General features: G+C 43.5%; 1 protein-coding gene across 13 annotated transcripts in view; it reads right to left on the reverse strand.

Moving 5' to 3' along the window:
* Nucleotides 1-21532, reverse strand: part of PIK3AP1 (phosphoinositide-3-kinase adaptor protein 1) — a 265570-nt gene that overhangs the window by 70216 nt on the left and 173822 nt on the right. The window contains 1 exon segment of one of the 13 annotated variants that reach the window (NM_001444636.1): nucleotides 2741-3117. The gene's annotated coding sequence lies outside the window, so the exon portion shown is untranslated. 13 annotated transcript variants of the gene reach the window in all.

Below are 21532 nucleotides of genomic sequence, written 5' to 3' on the forward strand. Positions count from 1 at the left end.
TTTGCATCTAAGACTTCCAGTGTGGCTGATAAAAGAAAGAGTGAAGGAGGAGTTCCCGTCGTGGCACAGTGGTTAACAAATCCGACTAGGAACCATGAGGTTGCGGGTTTGGTCCCTGCCCTTGCTCAGTGGGTTAACGATCCGGCGTTGCCGTGAGCTGTGGTGTAGGTTGCAGACGCGGCTCGGATCCTGCGTTGCTGTGCCTCTGGCGTAGGCCGGTGGCTACAGCTCCGATTCAACCCCTAGCCTGGGAACCTCCATATGCCGCGGGAGCGGCCCAAGAAATAGCAACAACAACAACAAATGACAAAAAGACAAAAGCCAAGAGTGAAGGAGATTCCAAGATTTTTTAGAAGAATGCAGAAACGAATAGCCAAACAACCTATTCAGTGTGGTCCACAAAAGAAAGGGGCTAAGTTCCTTCTGCATTTGCATCTCGGTCTGGACAGAAATTTAACCATCACACAGATGGAGCAGAAATACAGAGAGCTGCTTGAGGTCTGGAGAAACATCTGGAGGCTTTTCCACTCAGGATGAAATTTCTTAGCTATTATTGATGCTCATCCATCCTATCTAAGCCACAGCAGTAAAATCATCAAACAACTATTTCTCAAAACCCAATATAAAATGTTCTGAAACCGGAGTTTCCAGATCACCTAGCAGGTATCTACTGAACACACACGATGAGAACACCACGGGGGTTCCCAAGAGTGTGTCCTCTATGGCACTGGCCTTAAGGAGCTTCTAACCGAACAGGAGATGAGGCTCCATGTGAAACAACTGAGAGGACTATGTGAGACCTTATCAGCAAGCAATATGAGACCATAACTATAACTAAATAGAGTTATGTTTCTAAGTATCTATAAAAGTGCTGGCACATGAAAAATATAACAGAAGTTTAGAGAAGTTGAGAAAAGCTTCCTGAAGGATGAAGAAGACAAGCTAATTTACTTCCATTAAGGCAAATCATATCTAGGTGCTGAGATTACCCTTCTGTGAATGTCTGAATTAGTAATTAGTAATTCATTCCTTTAGTCCTTCAACAAACATCCACTGCCTATCAATGAATAACAAATATTCAATGCCTATCTGAGTTCCCCCCAAGAAGTGCTAGGGTGAGAACATGTTTGTCCTCAATGAGAGTTGGGGGACCACATGGGAGAGAAACTTCCAAGACAAATGAGAATAGGAATAGCTTCAAAACAAAACATTTCGATAAATAAGCAGGGACTTATAAAACACTATTGTAGTTTATGGCCACTAGAGCATCAAAGAAGGAAGGACATTCCCAAAGATGTGACAAGTAAGGCCTTGAAAGGCACAGAGAATGTGGGCACCGAGTTGGAAGGACTTGCAAGGTCGAGGTATGGTTAAGGACGTGGCACGGTTAGGGATACAAGGCATGAGAGCCAGTGATGTGCGTGGGCTGCAGGAAGCAAGGGGGGCACCTTCTACATGAAGTGGGGAGGGAGGGTGAGGGGAGAGGGGAAAGGGAGGCTGGGTGCCAGAGAGAACCCCAAAAGCCATTCTAGGAGTTTGGCCTGTACACTGAAGACCTGGCAGCAAACACTCTTCAGGATAAAGGAAATTCTGTAAGATACGGATTAAACCCGTAGTTTTACTTTTCTGAAAGTTGAAATTTTTTCTTTGCTTGTTTTTGAAGTGATTCCAGATACACAAGCTGAATGAGCGAGTTCTTTGGTCAGAATTGAGAAGGGGAAAGGCTGACCACCCATTACACTCTGAGCAAGCAGTGCCCACAAATCCGTAAAATGACATGAACTGGTGCTAACAAGGTGTTACCAAGCCAACATCCTGCTCTATCTGCTTTCGTGAGCAAATAAGATGCTATAATTAACCCCATGTCTGAAAGCATACCACAAGCATGGTTCACAAAATGTTTAGAAAAATGGTTCTGAAATAGACAAAACATTTCTCCTACTGTATATCTTATTTACACTAGCTATAAGCTTAGAAAATCAGTGACATGACTATTGTTATATCCTTAGAAAGCACAAAGGGAGACCTCTGTCCTGGCCTTATCCCCAGATTCCAAGTGTGTGGATCCCAAAGAAGGAGCTTCTGCTTCACTGTGAAAGCATGTGGGTTCGAAGGGGGAGGTGAGAGACTGGCAATGATGGGACTCAGACCTTGAGTTGCAACAGCCCCACCTCCCCCCAGCTTCCTGGCAAACATCAAGGCTGCTTTTTCATTTTAGTCATCACGCCTGGGTCTTTCTTCCCCCCTTTTCACCCACCTTGGTTAATGGGTATTGAATTTCCCGTCTAGCAAACCCATTTCATTTCAAAAGCTCCCAAAACAGTGACAAGTGCACCCAACCTGCAAGTCACCAGCTAACTTCCGAAGTCATATCATATATGGTCATCAATCGGAACGACGTTAAGAGGGTCAGAGGAATGCCAGGCTCTTACCCACCACATGTCTTACAGGCACTAAAGTCAGGGGAGGGAGGCGGTGATGATTATCTAGTGGTGTTAGTGTGAGTTCATCACAGTGACAGCAATCATTGTCTTTGTCGCCTTCATCAGCACCATCCTCAAAAAGGTAAGGCAGAGCCCTGTGGACACATCCCCAATTCAGACTTTAAATAAACCCATGGAGGAAATACGGAGAAAGGAATAGAAAGGAGGAGGAAGGATGGATCCGCTCCTCCCACAAGTCCACACTGACTTCCTGAGGCAGTCAGTGCCGTTGACTTTCCCGACACAGACTGGCTCACCTGTCACATCCGACCTGCTCTGTCATCCAGATGTGCTGTGCCAGCTGCAGATTTCTGGGGCTGCCTGGTTTCACTACACATGGGTGGATGTGCAGCACTGGTAGAGACTCTGGATCACGAATCTACTGTACATCAACCCCAGTCTTTTCCAGCTCACGTAGACAAAGAGTCGTTTTTCCTTCATTCACCAGGTAATTTCCCTTGCCCTCCTCAAGGAACTCAAAGTTCAGGATAAGGGGATGGGACAGGAGGAGAGGAGCTCAGACCTCTAAGACCTTTATCCAGCCCCCACCTAGTTGCTCTAAATGAGCTATTCAAAGTGTCAGTTTAGTTTTGTTTTGTTTTAAAGCAAAGGATGATGGTTCTTCCCGTCCCCTCCCCAACTCACCCTACTTGCTCTTCAGCTTGAAATAAAAATAGCCCCACAGCTGAGGCTGCCATGACAACCAATGAGAGTGTGGGCTCACCCTGGTCCACCAACGACAAAATCTGCCTGCAGCGCTGCCACTTGCCCAGATGGGGATGGGGCCCTCCAGCCCTCTCCCAAGTTCAACCTTCAGGAAACTTTCATGGGTACTAGAGCCTCATTGCTCCATCTGCATCAGAGAAGCCAAGGAATATTTGGAGCTCTTGCACCATGCTGTGCCTCAGAAATGTTTAATGTGTTCTCATTGTTCCTTTCAGTGTCCCCAGACACACGTGACAGATGTGACTATCTCCATTTTGCAGATGGAGAACTGGGGACACAGGGATGTGAACTGGCTGGCCCTAGGCTATTAGCTGTTGGTTTAATGGTAGAACCACGTTAAGAACTTAAGTTTTCCACCTCCCATCCAGTTCCCTGACCAAAGGTAACAGCTGCTCTTGAGAAACATGACCCCGGTGGGCAAATAATTCCCATGTGTGAGCTGCTTCCTGGCCATGGGACTGAAGTTTCCTCAACCAGCCTCTGGGATAAATCTGGGAAGAGTCGGGGGAAAACCTGCTACCCCACCATGGGAGCCAGGTTTACAGAAACCCATTTCTTCCTGGCCCCATCATCTCTGGGGCTGCTCCAACCAAGCACAGCCTCACCGGCCAAGTTTACCAAGAGCCTTAAGATGCACTGTCCGTACCTACATTCCAAAGGCCACCACTGGGGAGAAAGTTCCCCATCAGGGCTCTCAGGGTTGAAGGTCCACAAGCCCCAGTTGCATCCTTCTGGAAATTCCAGTGTTGCTAACAAAGCAGGGGCTACCGCAGCCCCCCACGAAGGCTTCCTCTTTTTTTTTTTTCATCTCTTTCCGACACTTATAAATGTGCTTCCTCTCTCTATGTAAATTTCGTTCAAATGGCATGACACAGGCTTGTAATGAGGTCATTAATAACTAGTCTTTAAACAGCTTCTCCTTGGTTTCCTGGTTCAGGAATCAATTCTAATCTAAGCAGACACTGATATCTGGATTTACTGGTGTGAGGCCAGACAAATGGGCTTTTGTTAGGGACAGGCCACAAAAATGCAGTTTCTTTTCACCCTGCCAAGAACAGAGAGGCTGAAGGCAACTCTTGGTAGGACCAAGCTTAAGAAATTATAAAGAAAACTACCTCCCTTCTGTCTCTCTACTACTCAGTTATCACACTTCCAGTAAAGGCCAAGAGGGTGTTTGTGTGCCCCCACTTCTGCTGACCTTTAGCACTCTAAGCAGCTGAAACTATGAAACTGGACTGGTCAGTTTCACTTTCCTTTTTTCGGATGGGTAACTTTCTCTCACTCCTCACCCTGAAATGCTGTATTTGGCTTCCAAGAATGGTCAAGTTGGGATGGGGGTGTGATACTCCTCAGTGACGGGCTTCAAAAACATACAGAATAGTAAGACGGCATACAAATTCCACATAAACAATTGTGAGTCAAAATAAAAATTCCTTTAACCCAGGAGCTGCTGATTGTTCCCAGTAAGTAAAATCTTGGCTACCAAGGCCAAGGCTATAATCTTTCCTAACAACATAAATGCAGCTATCAGGGGTTCTGGAAGAAGACAGTCTATGAGGCCACAGAAGGCCTGGATTCAAGTCCCATGTCCCAAGTCACTGGGCATCATGTCTTTTCAATCAATTTCCTCTCCTTTAAAATGAGAATATTGGAGTTCCCATTGTGGCTCAGTGGTTAACGAATCCAACTAGGAACCATGAGGTTGCAGGTTCGATCCCTGGCCTCACTCAGTGGGTTAAGGATCTGGTGTTGCTGTGGCTGTGGTGTAGGTTGGCGGCTACAGCTCCGAATGGACCCCTAGCCTAGGAACCTCCATATGCTGAGGGTGCAGCCCCAGAAAAGACAAAAAATAAAAACAAACAAACAAAAAAACCAAAACTGAAAACAAAAAACAAAAAAAATAAAATGAGAATATTCACTAGATGAAAAACAAGGTCCTACTGTATAGCACAGGGAACTGTATCCAATCTTCTTGGATAGACCATGATTGAAAAAACATAGAAAAGATTTTATATATATATATATATGTATGTGTGTGTGTGTATATATATATATATATATATATATATATATATACATATATATGAATGACTGAGTCACTTTGCTGTAAGCAGAAATTGACACAACATTGCAAATCAACTATACTTTAATTAAAATATATATATATATATATTTTAATAAGAATATTCACACCTGCCTGGCCTGCCACACAGGCTTATTCCCACTGAAAAGTGCTAGACAAAGTTGTGCTTTTTTTGTTATTATTCATTTAGTGAATGAGAGTTCCTATGAAATGATTCTCCATGTGGAAATGGGCAGGAGCATACCTTTGCATAGAGTAGTCTAGAGCTAGCCAGTCAAATGGGATCCAGGAGGTGCGTGTCAGGCAACCCAAGGTTGCTCCGTGTAGCCATGGAGACAGACACCAGCAAAGATCCTGCTCCCTCCAAGCAGGCAGGAGCAGAAAGCCTTGATTATCCATAACAAGCAAGCATCTGCACCCTTCAGAGAGCCCAACAGATCACTACAGCAGCTAGGAATTTCTAAAGTGGGAACCAAGTTGCTCTGGCCTCAGGGTTTCTGTTGCAGTGGAAGCCTGCATTCCCCAGGCACAGTCACGCTCCCTTAGAAGAGGCAGCATGGGGCAAGGGGCAGTGCAGCATAGCAGACCATGAGAGCATTCTGTGAGCATCCAAATCCTAACGCTGCCACTTCCTATCTGCCACTTCTCTTTGTGTCTCAGTTTCCCTGTGTGCAAAAGGAGATAATAATACCACCTATTCCATTCAGTAGGTGTAAGTATAGAATGAGCTGATTCATATAAAATGCTTAAAAGAGGTACCTGACAAGAGTAAGCACTGAAGAGTCATTAGCAATTATAGTTGTTTATCTGTCAACCAAATTGTTCTTCCACTAGACTGTGATTTCTTTGAGGGCAGATTCCCTGACATTCATCTTTGGATCCCCAGGGCCTAGAAATCACAGTGAGAAATCAATAAATGTTTCTTGTGTGAATGGATAAATCAATGAATGAGATAAGACCAACCACCTAGGTTACCAGCAGGGGGGCAAAATACAACACAGGGAGGACCACTGCAAGGTCTTGTGCTTTGAACCTTTCAGTGTGTAATCTACAGAGAAACAGTTAAAAAAAATAAAGAGATAGCCAATCCCCGATTTATGCTAGCAGGCTGAATCAGACTGCCCTGAAATGTGGTGTGGTACACTGTGCTAGTCCAGGTCTTCTGAGGAGTAATACTAAAATGGGATTAAACATGCAGGGATTCTATGAGGGAAAGTGCCTCCAACAGAAAATGGGGGGATGACCTAGGAAAACCATCAGAGGACCTGAGTCCAAGTGAAGAACAGCAAGAAAGAAGGATGAGTAGAAGCATCCTAGACCATGGAGTGATCTAAGGAAAGTTCCAAAAGCTGAAGTTGGCCATTGGAGGAGTCCTGTGTCTTCTAGGCACCAGCCTATTGTAGCTGCCCCGCCACACTGTCTTTATCTGGGAGCAGCCCATGGGAAGCAGAGCTTGGTCAAATGCTGTGATGGATTCAGAGGGCAGGCCTGGGGCCCTTGGCCTGTTGTACTCCTGGCAGCTGGAGGTCTGCCAGTGCATGCTAATGGCTGCCACATTTGTGGAAGTCCTTAAGAGATGGGATTTGGGGTCCAGACAATCTAAGGTGAATCCTGGCTCTTACTAGCTGGTAACCTTAGGTGATTTTCTTAACCTCACAATGCCTCATTTTCCTTACTTGTAAGATGGAAATTATAATATCAACCTCTCAGGATTGTTACTGTTGAACACTGTGCCTGACACATAGTTAAGTACTCAATTAAAAAGGCAGCTGCCATTTCCTGACCATTATTATTAATAATACGGTATTCCATTAGCAGTTAGGACAGGAGAACAGCCCCCACTGTTGCAACAGTTAGATTTGAGTTGTATGAATCTACCATAGGGACCTGGCATAAAGGCTTAGAACCAAGGTTTGGCAGTATTACAATTCAAACAACCAAACCAGTTTGTCTACAAATAAAAGGTCATGGGGACTTTCTTAGTTTTCCTGTTTCCTGGAGGGGAGGCTAAGGTGGGCTGTACGGTGCCAGAATCCATCTATGGCCACAACCCCCTGTGCTCTCTCGCACTTGCTGTACTTCACCTGCAGTGTCCTTAGCCTGTCCCCTGCCAGCTGTCTGCCTTTGAAGGGAAGCATAGTCAGCACATCTTCCCCCAAAAAGAGGCTCCCAGAGACATGACTCTTCCGTGGCGTATGTGTGCTGAGCACCGGTTTGGGACTCCTTGGTTGTCTTTGCGATCTTAATTGTTTCTTTAAAACCTTGGCCAACTTTCTGGTGGTGATCATTGCTGACTGCTGCTAGCTTCTGGCCACTCCATCTGACTGGAGCCACAGCATCCCCTCATTGGGCTGGCTAGGTCCCGAGGCAATGACAGTTTCCATGGCCCCAGTTGAGCCAGCTTGGGCCTCTCCCAACCTTGCTGACACTTGTCCCTTGGTGGCAGTCACAACTAAGAACTCAAAAAAAAAAAAAAAAAAAAAAGGAGCCCACAGACTGGAAACCATACCCACACTTCTTTCACCACCACCTCAGAGGCATTTTCCCCCACCTGCAGTTCCCAGAGGCTCACCAAAAACACATGCTGGGATTTCTGCCTTGGGGGTGAGGTGGTGGGTATTATTTTTTTTTTTTAATCTTTGAAGGAATGTCCTTCAGGGTTTTGTTTTTTTTTTTTTTAACTGAAAAAGGTCAAAATCAAGCTAACAATATTGATTTTGTTTAATAATTAATGTCTTAGCCAAGCTGATCAAACTGAAACTTCCAGAATGATACTGTCCATTTTACAGGGACTTTTCCAGGGAATTTTAAGTTCCTGTGTGGGAGCTGGAATCTAACACATGACCTGCCTTGTTTCAGCCTGAGGTTGGAAAGCCAAGGGCAGGAAGTAAAGAAACTGGTTGAATGCCCCTTAACCAAGCTGACTAGGCATTCCCGTCTGAGAGAAGATAAGGTCACTCTCTGAAAAGGAGGTAAAGCCTCAAAGCAGTGAACAGGCTGGCTGCTGGTTTGTTTGGCTTCTTCCTTCATGAGCAATGAGCGCATCTCCAAACTTGGCTTCTTTTTCTCCTCTGGTTCCCCAGCCAGAGGTAAGAAAGTGCAGGTCCACCTTGACATGAGACGTGCCCAGGACCCAGGACAGAGAATTCCCATCACTGGGGAGAAACACTAGCTGGGCCATTATAATATGAAAATATTTACAAGCCTCTTCATACCACCTTAGCCCCTTGTTTGCACTGATCCCTCTCACTGACTGAAAAATCAATCAGTTTTGATTTCCTTGCAAATCCAAATTCTTAAAAAATGATGCTCTGGAGTGAAACCTGGGCATTCTCACATTCCTACTCTCAGGTCAGTGATTCATTAACCACTGGGCCCCCTGGTGAGTCATTTCCCTGCTCACAGATGTCATCCTCTGTGTTACAATAGAGTGGACAACACAAGCATATGCTGTCCAGCCCTGACACCCTGTGAGTGCCACCGCACCAGCCCTGCCAACTACATTCTCACCTTCTGTGAACGTTTCTCCCCAACGGCAAGCCCAGCCTGGTTATGTCACACAAGATGCAGTGTCGGATCACACTTTTTGATTCAAATTCAAGAGCATGAGGACAAAATATAGTTTTCACCATTTTTTATATTTAATTATAGGAACCACAAGGAACCTGATCAACATTGGAACCAGTATCAAGAAAAATCTATCCCAGTGATTCACATCTCCCCAGAGCCAAGGCAGGCATGCTTGCAAATGTCCTGCCAGCGATGAATAAAAATGGAGAAACAGTGTAGCTTTTAAAGGATAGTCAATGTTCTATTACGTTTTTACATTTTTTCAACTACAATTTTTATAATACGAACCTCGGAAGGGAGACGTTTGTCAAAAGGGAGCATGGGTTAACACAGATGGAAAGTGCTTCCCTGTAATCCTGTATCCTTTTGTCTACCTGTCTGCCCCTCCCCTCAGCCTTTGAGCCCCTCCCACTGAGAGCCCACAGTCCACAAAACTTCCTCTTGCTCCTTTTCCTCTACGTGGTATGGCAGGCCCTTTGTATGTTGTGTTTTGCAAATCCAACAGTCACAATATGGTTTATTTCCCTTTTGGTTAGGGTTCAGCAACCTTCCAAAAGTGGGGACCCTAGACACAGACCCCTGTAGCCAAAGAGGAGAGTGACTCATATGAAGTGGGCAAGGGACACCTGGAAGGCTCTCATGCACAGAAAACCTCCCCCACCTCCACATGCTACTAATAAAAGCTTCATCTGAGTTATGCTGGAGATAATGCAAATGCCCTGGGGAAAAGTTCAGCTTCATGGTCACTCACATCATAGTAAGAATTATTTTTTGAATCTTAGATCATCAGGGTTTAAAAGACACAAGAATCATTTAGCATAAAATTTCACTCAATAAGGATTTTTTTTAAATCAGAGTCAATCCCTATTTGAATACTTCACAGTAACAAAATCTCCATTCTTGAAAGTGTCTATTCCACTGATGAGGATTTGGAATTATCTGTGAAAGTTCATCCTTATCTTCAGCTCTGCCCTCTAGAATCTAACATAGTTCTGTGCACGTAAAGGAAATTCCATCTCAAGATGCCTTAAAAAATAAAGGCAGTTTATCTCTCAGAATAGAAAGTCCAGGAGTTGGGGGGTTTGGGGGTGGCTGGCATAGGGCTTCAGTAACACCATCAAGGCCCCAGGTCCTTTCATTTCTCTATCATCTTCAGTGTGAATGTCATTCTCAGGTTGGTAGCAAGATGGCTGTGGCAGGTGCAGGTTCACATCCGAGCAACAAGGACCATAAGAAAAAAGAGAAAAATGTTCCCCCGAGCATGGAATATAAACACGTCCCTTCACTCTGTTTCAACTTATGTCACATGCACGATAACTGTCACCAGGGGAGTGCCAAGCACTCACTGAGTCCCCTAATCATCCATGGTGGAAGAATGTTGGAACTTCCACCGTAATGTCCACCACTCCAGCCTTGCAGAAATGTCTACCTCAAATAGAGTTCTCCCTTCCCCCACCACTCAGAACACAGCCACAACTCTTTCCACCAAATGATGGCTCATATAACATGTTTCCAAACTCCCTGGTTGTCCTTCTCTGGACATAATCTAGTTTGTCAGTTTCCTCCTAAAAATGAAACATTGTTCTTGGCAGAATATAGCGAAACTGTAATAGTCCATGAGTGGTGGGCTATATTTTTATTCACATAGCTTAATTTTATAATAGGTTGCAGTGGCAACATCATACTGGTGATTCCTTACCAATCAAATGGTCAACCTGAACCTGCAGCTCATCTTCACAAGTTAGTGCCATGCTGGATTTCCACCTTGCTGCACTAATTGAGTTGCTTTTATGAACCTCAGAGCAGAACTAAGGTTTATCCCTATTGAACAAGATCAAGATAATTTTAAATAATGCTTCTGCCACTCAATGTAATAACTACTCAGCCACCTATAAATGTTATCCATCTATAAATCTGTATTAGGAGTTCCCGTGGCTCAGTGGTCAATGAATCCGACTAGGAACCATGAGATTGCGGGTTCGATCCCTGGCCTTGCTTAGTGGGCTAAGGATCCTGTGTTCCCATGAGCTGTGGTGGAGGTTGCAGATGTGGCTCAGATCCTGAGTTGCTGTGGCTCTGGTATAGGCCTGCAGCTACAGCTCCGATTCGACCCCTAGCCTGGGAACCTCCATATGCCATGGCAGCAGCCCTAGAAAAGACAAAAAGACAAGAAAAAAAAATATATATATATATAAATCTGTATTAGTTTGCTAGGGCTGCTATAACAAAATAACACAGAACTGGGTGGCCTAAACGACAGACATCTATTTTTCTCACAGTTCTGGAGACTAAATTCAAGATCAAGATACCAGCAGGTTTGGTTTCTTCTGAGGCCTCTCTCCTTAGCTTGCAGACAGCCACCTTCTCCCTGAGCCCTCAAATGATTTTTCCTCTGTGTACTCACACCTCTAGGTGTCCTAATCTCATTTTAACGGGACACCAGTCATATTGGTCCTGATTTCCTCTTAACTGGACACCAGTCACATTGGGTTAGGACCCATTCTAATAATGTCACTTGAATCTTAATTACCTCATAATATCTTGCCTCCAAATACATTCATATTTTGAGGTACTAGGGGTTATGATTTCAACATAAAAATTTGGAGGAGGGAAGCACAATTCAGCCCCTAACAAATTTGATATCTGACTTGTGTGTATGCCTCAAAGTCAGAAAGAAACTAGAAAGGAAATCTAAGACCAGACTCTTGCACTCCACTAGGTAATCCTTCAAGGATGACCATTAAAGAATAACCATTAATCCAATTACCTTCTCATGTTTTGCTGAGGTTAGCCACTTTTGAGAGGGGATTCTGACTAAGTTTGGGAGAGTGCTAAAGAGAAAGATCATTCTAGAAACTGGGGCATTTCTAGTTGAGTAAAAAAAAAGGCTCTACTGGGGTGTTTCCACAATCAGAGTGAGAGACTGGACATGAAGGTGTGGAAGCAGAGGGTGCCGAGTCGTAATGGAGAAGGGAAAGAGCTGGAAGGTTAGCAAAAGGCAAATTCAATCACTTTCCAATTTTACCTAGGACATGGGTAGCGGCAACTGAAATTGAAACAATGACAACTACCCTGAGTGCCCAGAGCAGACTGACCGCACTTGTCTTCATTGCTCAGCATTGCAATTAGCCAGGTGAGCAGTGAGGTCTTGGCACTTTCCCCGGGGGCTTGACCGAAAGTGATGAATGGAGAGCAATCGCTATGTTTTCTCACTCTTATCCTCTTTAAAAAACAGATACATACAAACATAAATAATACTTAAGTATTTGGGAGCATCTACACATAAACACTAAAGAATTAAGCAGGTAGCACTGAAGAGGAAGCGTTAGATAAACAAACACCTGTTTGTAATTAGCTAAATTACTCACTGATCCTTAGCTGTTCTTTCTTAGATTAAATTGCCAAATTTAAGAGACAAAAGCCTGCACTCCAGGTGGATTTACAATTCTAGTGCCTGAAGTTTTAGGGCAACAGGATGTTATTAACCCCTCTGGCCAGGTTTTTGTTTGTTTGTTCTTGTTCATTTGAGCAAGGACTGAAAAGATGGGGAATAGCAGCTAGAAGATCTGCAAACGACACTCAGCCCAGCTCCTACATCTGATGCTTGAATCTCCTGTCCCACAACCAAATGCCTACCTCAAACCAATAAAACTGGCACAGGGGAGTTCATCTTTGCAAGAGCTGCCTCCTCTCTAAGGAAGCTCTCTTGGCCTTTAGTTTACTCAAGGAAGAAACTGTCAAGGGAGAAGAGAAGCACCATTTTTGGTTCCCTGCTCTAATTTGTACTTCCTTGGTCACCATTACAAGACTAGTATGTATGCACTGACATGATACCTGGGTGGGGAGACTCCATTCTTTCTTTTCTTTTGCCCCATTAGCACGTGCTTTTTAGCCACTTCACCAACTGACACCAAGCCTTGCCTCTGGTCTCTAATCAAACCCATAGCAGGCTTTCACATAAAGTGAAATTTACATTCAACCATCACCATAGCAACCATCACACAGAATTAAATACAACTTTCCCCCCTCTGATATCATCTACTTCTTTTTTTTAAGAGCTGCTTTTCTTTTCAGTTGCAAATCCAAGCTATTCATAAGATAACCATTAAAAATCTATTTTGAAAACCTACATTTAAACAGACTCTAACAACGTTCTAAAAACAGGCATTTGAAGTGGTTTCTACACAGTTAGCACCATACACCATTTCCCTCAACTCGTGGCCATACGTTCCTGAAGTCTCGAAAATTCAGCTCTGCACTGGAAATTATTAAAAGCAAAACATGGCTTCACTCATAACTGTGACAACCATCCGTTGAAAGGAGCCCCAAGACAATGACCCTGAGCAAGGGCAGAAAATTGTACTAATTCCAAAAAGGATCTGTACTATGTTTTAAAAAATAAAATAAGGTTCAGTTTGATCATGCAGTGTGCAATTGGCAAAACTGAAATTTTCAGGATTTGACTGTTGACTGAAGAGAAGACATTCACTTTCGAGAGTGGCTCAAGATCATCTGGGAATGTGCAAAGGTAATGGAGAGTAAGACAGAGATAAAAGGATAGCATATCCCCACCCAAGAGGTCTAATTTTCTTCTTATTCTATAATACAAAGCCACAAGAGCCCTGAATATTTGCAGATGTGGGAACTATATTTTAGATTTAGAAAAAAAGATAAGAAAAGATACCTTTCTAAATTTTACTAAAACAAAAAAAAAAAAAAATCTACTTATGACCCTAACCCCACTAACAAATTAATGTGCACCTATCTCATTATTCCTATGCAACTTATTTCCTTGCTACCTATAGTCCCAGAAACTGGCAACTCGGTTATACTAAAAATTGAGACAATGAGATTGTCATTTTTCATAAGCCAAGTAATTTGATCTTGTTTTAAATTGTTTAATTAAAGCCAAATTATAATGTGGTGATACTCCAATCATTCATTTATTCACTTATCAAATATTTTTTGAGCACTACATGCTACCATATGCCGAGAGCTCCATCTTATAAAGATGCATGAGACTTCATCCAAGACCTCAAGAGCTTTCCTTTTCTAATTTCATCATATGGCAGATGTTCTATACCAAAATGTCAGAGAAATAGTAATGCATTTTCTCTGAACAAACAATCGGAATAAACACTGGATCTGTATATAGGAGATGTTCCCATGGCTGTGCCCATGGCCTCAGTCTGGACGCTAGAAACTAAGCCAATGGCTCACTTTTATTACTAAGACCTAGTAGAGCTCACTGAAGGACATTCATTTTGAGATTTCTGAAAATGTCCTGACTTGCTCCCAATGTAACTCTGCCATTCAGGAAACAGGGCTGAGTTCTACTCCAAATGATAAGAGGACTCCCCCAAATGCTCCTAACAAGCAGGTGTTCTGAAAAGCAAGGCAGTCTTCAAAGTTCTCAGCCATTCTTTTCCATTTAAGAACACTGGCATAGCTAGTTCGGTATCATGAGCAGGAGATGGGAGGTATTTCCAAATAGTTGCTGAAATATATGTTCAGAATTGACAAATCTTACATAATAAGTTAGATAATATATGCGGAGAAAAATCCAAGACCAGAAATGGGATACTGGTTTTATCTCAAGTGCCAGCTCCAGCAGAGAGAGAGAGACCTGAGAGAGACCAATGCTGAGGCCAATCCCAGATCAGAGACAAAAGATGGCTTGATCCATTAATGAAGTTTGAACTGGGAGCAGACAGACGGCACTGTAAAATACGTCCCACTACACAAGACCACAGCAGGGGGAGCCTGGGCTGTGGGGAAGGAGGAGTGGGGCGATACATGCCTCTGAGTTACCTGGGAGAGTTTACAGAAACAATCAAAAAGAAGACCCTAGTGCATTCTTAGATCAAGGAACCTGGGTCAGCAATCTTAAGAAAATCTTTGAGGCACGACTGGGAGAATTTAAGACAAAATGGGTACCTTCCAAATTGTCAATCAGACACAGTCCATATTAGAAAAAAAATATGCACCAAAAAGGGTAAAAAAATGGAAAACCAACTATGATCACAGAAATCACAGACCAGAACATCTGAGGTGACAGCCTCTGATAGATATGCCAAGTTGCCAATTAACAAGTCAAGCTGAAGATAAAGTTTCAATCCTTGGCAAAAAGTTGAGTCTAACCAATACATGCATTGCAACCAACACAGTTCTTGGCTTCTCGTTTACTTTTTGCTTTTTTAAAAGATCAGTAGGAAGGTTGCAATCTCCCCCAACACAGCCTCCTGGTAATGAAGTAGATGTGTGGCTTTTGTGGTCAAAGGAAGCAAAGAATGTCATTTTGAGTATCTTAAGGCTGTAGACTTGCTGCTTTTGAAAAATACAAATAAATAGATCCACAAAAGCCACAAAATTCAGCTTGTGAGTTATTTATGGCTTGATTTTTTTTTCAGAGTTTCTTATGACCAGTGTTGATTCTAAAACAGTCCCAGCACGGTTTTTGAGTGGTCATTCTTTGGTCAGCGAACTCGAAAGGCACAAACCTATCACTGGTGTGAATTAAGCAAAGAGAGGAACTCCCAAACCTCCCCCATTCTGATCAGGTCTGTGCAGCAAGGAGAAGCAGAGGCAGCCAGGTTGTGGTTCAGCAAGAAGGGATGCTGACCATGCTCACCTGCCAATAGCCGCGGGGGCTATGTTCAAAGCTATGTGGACAGCAAAGGATGGGCCTTACATCCTCACCATGGGAATAACTGCATCTTCTCCTCACCCTTGTCACAGAGGGAACTATCATACCTGACATGAATTCCAGAGGATGAAAAGTTTACTGAGCATTTACTGCATGCCAGGTACTAAGCCAGATATTGGGACCATGCAGCACCTTGCTTTACTATCTTAGCTCATGGATGGCTGTCCCCTAATTAGTCCCCTTGCTTCAGTTCTTTTTTTTTTTTTGTCTTTTTGCCTTTCCTAGGGCTGCTTCCTGCGGCATATGGAGGTTCCCAGGCTAGGGGGTCCAACCGGAGCTGTAGCCGCCGGCCTATGCCAGAGCCACAGCAACTCAAGATCTGAGCCACGTCTGCAACCTACACCACAGCTCACGGCAACGCCAGATCCTTAACCTACTGAGCAAGGCCAGGGATCGAACCCGCAACCTCATGGTTCCTAGTCAGGCTCATTAACCACTGCGCCACGACGGGAACTCCCCCTTGCTTCAGTTCTAAAGGACCTCACAGTCTTTGGGTCATAGAGATCTAAACATAATAGTAACTCCAGAGCGAAGAGAAAAGTCAACAATAGGCAAACACATAATAGGCTCACCATGAAAAAGGCTAGAAAAGCAACAAGAGTCTCCCAAACTGGCCCTCTAAATCTCCCTAAGGGAGGGCATCCTAGAATCTGAGAGGAGTCATTCAGGACACGTCATCAAAAAGTCCATAAACACAAAATTCATTTCCTCCAGGAAAGAAGGTTAACAAAAAGCTTCCAAGGGTTTGTTTCTTGTGTGTGTTTGTTTATTTTTTAAGTATTGGGCTGCAGGCTCACAATGATTAAAGCGAAACTGGGAAAGTGTGTATAAAACTCTGATCTTTTGAGGCTGATCTCAAAAAGGACCAACCTTCCCTAAAATAAAACATGGAGCAGGATAGGGAACGGGGCTTAGGGTACAGGGAAGGGTGCCTGAGCACACGTGGGTCTAGAGGCCCCACCTATGTACACATTAACCCCAAGAGCTCTATGTTGTACCTGTTTAATACACTGGGAGTATATATAGATTTTGTACAGAGGACAAAAGGTTTCTGCTGCTAACAACAACAACAACAAAAACTAAGAAATACTCCAATAAAATTGCAGAAGTCAGAGTTCCTGCTGTGGCACAATGGGATCGCCGGAATTTCTGCAATGCCAGGATGCAGATTCAATTCCCAGCCACAACTGTGGCTCATATCTGATCCTGGGAAATCCACAAGATGCTGGGCGGCCAAAAAAAAAAAAAAAAAAAAAAAAATTGCAAATAGATGCCAACTATGGCATTTGGAGTGGATAAGCAATGAGATCTGCTGTATAGCACTGGGAGCTATATCTAGTCACTGATGATGGAGCATGATGGAGGATAATGTGAGAAAAAGAATGTATATGTGTACGTGTGATTGGGTCACTTTACTGTACAGTAGAAAATTGACAGAACACTGTAAACCAGCTATAATGGAAAAAATAAAAATCATTTGAGAAAAAAAATATTTAAAAACTGCAGAAGTCAGCAGGGGCCAGACAGTAGAGAGTTTTGAATTGTCATATTAAGAAGTCTGGACTTTATCTTATGGTCAATGGTTCACGATTTGGATTTTAGGAAAATCGTTCTAGCAGTTTGGTGGAGGATGGGCTGGAGAGTTATGAGATTAAAACAAGAAGACCAATAAAAAGTAGTGGTCTAGGAGTTCCCGTCATGGCTCAGCAGAAATGAATCTGACTAGCATCCATGAGGACGCAATTTCACTCCCTGGCCTTGCTCAGTGGGTTAAGGATCTCGTGTTGCCGTGAGATGTGGTATAGGTCACAGATGTGGCTTGGATCTGTCATTGCTATGGTATAGGCCAGGTAGGCCAGTGGCTACAGCTCCGATTGGACTCCTAGCCTGGGAATCTCCATATGCCATGGGGGTGGCCCTAAAAAAAAAAAAGAAAGAAAAGGTAGTTGTCTATAAGCTCAGATAAAAAACAAGCTGCAAAATGAAATGTATTTAATATTCTACTTTACAAAAAAAAAAAAAAACTCCGTGGGTATATGCTATAAATTCACAAATGGATCAATCAATTGCAAAAAAATCAAGTTGCAGAATAATATTTCTGGACTTTATACATAATAATACAATGATTCTATTTTAGAGAAAAAGATGTCCATGTATATTTTATAAATTTATAGAGATAGTCTGGAAAGACATACTAAACCGTTTATAGGAGTTACCTCTACAGAAGAGAATGAGGATTGGGGAAATAAATATTTTCAGTTTTTCCTCTACAGACTTCTGATGGTTAGAAAAAATTTTATAATAAGCATATATTATCTTTATGATTTTTAAAGAGATTTCTAAAATTAGAAAAATAAAAGACTACCATAAAATAAAAGATACAGTTTCTGTGACAAGAAATGACCAGGATTTAAACCAAACCAGTAGTCATGAGGACAGAAAGTGGGGAACAAACCTACCAGACAGATGCTGATCAAAGAGCAGACATGGGGGAGCTCCCGTCGTGGCGCAGTGGTTAACGAATCCGACTAGGAACCATGAGGTTGCGGGTTCGGTCCCTGCCCTTGCTCAGTGGGTTAATGATCCGGCGTTGTCGTGAGCTGTGGTATAGGTTGCAGACATGGCTCGGATCCTGCATTGCTGTGGCTCTAGCTCCGATTAGACCCCTAGCCTGGGAACCTCCATATGCCACAGGAGCGGCTCAAGAAATGGCAAAAGACAAAAAAAAAAAAAAAAAAAAAAAAAAAAAAGCAGACATGGGCCTGGGGGAAGCAGGTGGCTGTGGGGAGCAGGGGGGTGATGAGTTTCCATTCATCTTCACAGTTACTTTTCCTGATAGCCCTGTAAGGCAAGTATCTCACCTCATTTTACAGATAACAAAACGGAGTCTTGCAGAATTCTGCCCCCAGTCCCAGAACTGGTTACCACAGCCAGGACCCTGACTCCAAATCTGAGACTTAACTGCCTCAGCCAACCAATTTCCCTCCTATCCATGGCTCTCTTTACATGCTCAGGTTCTGATCTGGTACAACAGTAGGGAAGTAGGGAGCTAGTTCTGACCTGGGGAGACTGGAAAGGCTGAAACGTGCTCCCATCCCCCCTGTTGGGTAGCAAGTCCTGGACACTGACACTGGCCATTAACAGGCAAATGCTCACACGCCAGCTTAGCTCCTGAGGATTCTTGAGCCAAGGGACTATGTTTGCTACAGAATCTGCACTGCCTGTGCAGCAGCTAATATAGGACCAAGTCCTCACTAAATTCACTGAGTGGGTGTTTAATAAATACATATTAATGGGAGGGTGGCAGGATCACCTGAAGCAAATATGAAACTACATGTGATTCCTTATTTAGATCATTCACTCAACAATTCAGGATGTAGGCAGTCAATGTACATTTGTGACAGATAATGAGTATAACCCTACTGAGAGAGTAATTTAATCACTCTGTCATAAAGCTGCTTCAGCTGCAAACTATAATATCTGTAATCCAAGACTTCTACCCAACAGCTAACCAACCCAATAGCATTCACTGAGATCTCTGTGTGCCCGTCCCGTGCTGGGCATGGTGGGGAATCTCATGGAATAAGACATGGGCTCTACTCCTAAAGAATTTAAACTCTAGCTAAGGAACACAACTGAAATTCAGAAAATGATTAGATAAAAAAGCGTTACCTGTGGATGTCCTGCAAATGAGTTCCATGGGAGTCCAGAGAGAGGAGAGACTGTGGATATCAGAATCTAAAGAAGAGGGACGTACGTGGGCCATGGGGTAAAGGAGAGAGACTAAAGATAGGACATCTGCCCCAGACTCTTAGGAGCATAATGGCATTTCATAGTATCTGTAAAAGCAACCATAGCGCTCACATTCTGCATCCTCCAGCACTGTGTGGCTGCCTGGCCATCACTATGTAATGCCCTGACCACCCTCTTTCATGTTTACGTGCAGATTTAGGAACCAACAACCCCATCCCACCCCTAGACACCATGGTACTTCCCCTAGTTGTTCAATAAGCAACACTGGTGGTCCTTCCAGCCACCCATCACTCCCCACCCACACCGAAGATGAGGCCTTGCACAAACATACTGCCTGAGATCTCCAGGGTGCATATCACTGATAGTAAAGGGGGGCTGGTGATAAGAATCAAAGGGCAAGACGAAGATGTCAGAGGAACTTAGCACTTGATGTTATCTCAATAAAATACTTACATGAGCAATGGAAATTGACTATAATATCTCACCAGAAAATCTGGGTGTAACATGGGTTCCATTTTTCTTTTAAGTAGGATCTATATAGGTTTAGCTCTACACCCAACTGACACTAGAGAAAAGGCTGTCTTAAAAAATAGGGCCCATGGGGAGCTCCCCTGAGGCACAGTGGGTTAAGGATCCGATATCATCACTGCAGTGGTTGGGGTCGTTGCTGTGGCAAGGGTTCAATCCCCGGCCCAGGAATTCCCATTTGCTGTGTGTGTGGCCAAAACAAAAACAAACGAACAACAACAACAAAAAAAACCTATCGGGGTCCCACTGCTGCTTTTCAGCTCAGTCCATATCATCTCTCCCCCGAAGGAAACAAGAGCCTCTCATGCCTCCAGCCTGCCCACGTGGCCACCGGAATGAACTTACTGAAAATCAATCCTGATCATGTCAGACCTGTTTCTCAATCATCTCATGGGGAGAAAATGTTTGCCCATGGCTTTCAGAGCAAAGTCGAAGCTGTTTAGAGAAATACGTGGCTTTTCAGGATTTAGTATCCCTTCCAGCCTTCCTTAGAAAGCTGTAGACCATGGTTCTCAAACTTTAGTGCCCATCAGAATCACACTAGGTACTTGTAAAAAAAAAATTACATATTCCAAGTTCATTCCACACAGACATTCTGCTTCCATAGGTAACAGACAGGGCCCAGGAACATAAAGATTCACCAAAAACTTGGGGTTCAAACATATGGAGAACATGAATGTTTACAAAAATATGAGGTTCAAAATATTTGGTTCTGTATCAAAACCAAAAATGTATGGTTCTGATGCAGGTATTCTGAGGATCACACTTTCAGAATACTTGATAGAGACACTGTAAAAATGGAACTGGAAACAAATAGTTTTTGAGAGGCCACTGAGTGTGGAAGTTAAGTCTAGAGGCTTGGGAACAAATCTGAAGATCCCATGTGCCATTGGGAAAGTAGCTTCATGTTTCTGTGCCTCATCTGGGAAATGGATGTCTAGCTTACAGGTTAAGATTCAGTAAGATCATCATTGTAAAACGGTCAGCAAAGCACTTAGCACTGTAAATACTGTAAAACTGGTGGAAACTATAGGAAAAGAGTGAAAAGGAACATAATCTAAGTTTCTAATCTACAGTATCTCTAGATTGGAGGGACTTGAGGGATTCCTCCTTCAGTATTATTCGCAGATGTGTGAATAAACATCTTTACCCTGGGGACTTGAGACCATGCGCTCAAGATAGTCAGCCCAAGATAGCATGACTATGCTAAGATGCAGTCTTTAGCCTGAAGGCTCCTGATGGTGGGGCTTTTGGCCACCACCTCCTGAGGCAGCCTGCTCCATTGCTAAGCCATTCCAGGTGTTGACATTCTTGCTTAAGTCTAGTAGAAGTGTGCTTGTCCATTACCACTGCCCATCAATCCTAATCGTCCCTTTAAAGCCTCATCAAACCACACCATTCTTATTTTCACATAACAGCCCTTCAAATGGTTGAAGGTAAATTTCTTGACTCTCCTTGATATGTTCTTCTTTAGGAAGACAATAAAGTGTAGTGGATGAGATGCTGAGCTCAGAGTTAGAGGCCTAGGCTTTTGACACTACCCAGCTGGGTATCCTCAGGCAAGTCCTCTGACAATGCTGAGCCTCGGTTTCACTCTAGCTCCAAATTCGCTAACACTTTGAATAAACACGCCTTGGTTACTTCCTCTATTCCTTAGGCACAGGCACATTTGCAGATCTCTCA

This window comes from Sus scrofa, chromosome 14 (assembly GCF_054392235.1).
Source record: "Sus scrofa isolate SSC_HxYL_T2T_F1_AM1 chromosome 14, Sscrofa_HxYL_maternal_Yorkshire_Landrace_v2.0, whole genome shotgun sequence".
Taxonomy (NCBI): Eukaryota; Metazoa; Chordata; class Mammalia; order Artiodactyla; family Suidae; genus Sus; species Sus scrofa.